Source organism: Idiotropiscis lumnitzeri, chromosome 1, assembly GCF_059441095.1.
Source record: "Idiotropiscis lumnitzeri isolate Australia: NSW breed Sydney's pygmy pipehorse chromosome 1, RoL_Ilum_1.0, whole genome shotgun sequence".
NCBI classification, from domain to species: domain Eukaryota; kingdom Metazoa; phylum Chordata; class Actinopteri; order Syngnathiformes; family Syngnathidae; genus Idiotropiscis; species Idiotropiscis lumnitzeri.
The window spans coordinates 12,987,755-12,987,955 of record NC_142391.1 but is presented as its reverse complement, the minus strand read 5'-3'; positions in this window follow the sequence as shown (position 1 = coordinate 12,987,955).

Here is a 201-nt window from a genome sequence, read left to right as displayed (position 1 = left end):
CGTATTGGCTGATCATTTATGATTTTTGTGTCCCTTTTGTAACAATTTGAATATATAGCAAGACTTATGTATGACGTGGTGATTAGTTTCCTCACTCATATTTCTAAAATGTATATTGCTAATTTTAGCGAAACGCAAAAAAGTGCACACGTGGAACGAGTTAACATATCTAAACGTACAAGTTGCATTTTTCTCATACAA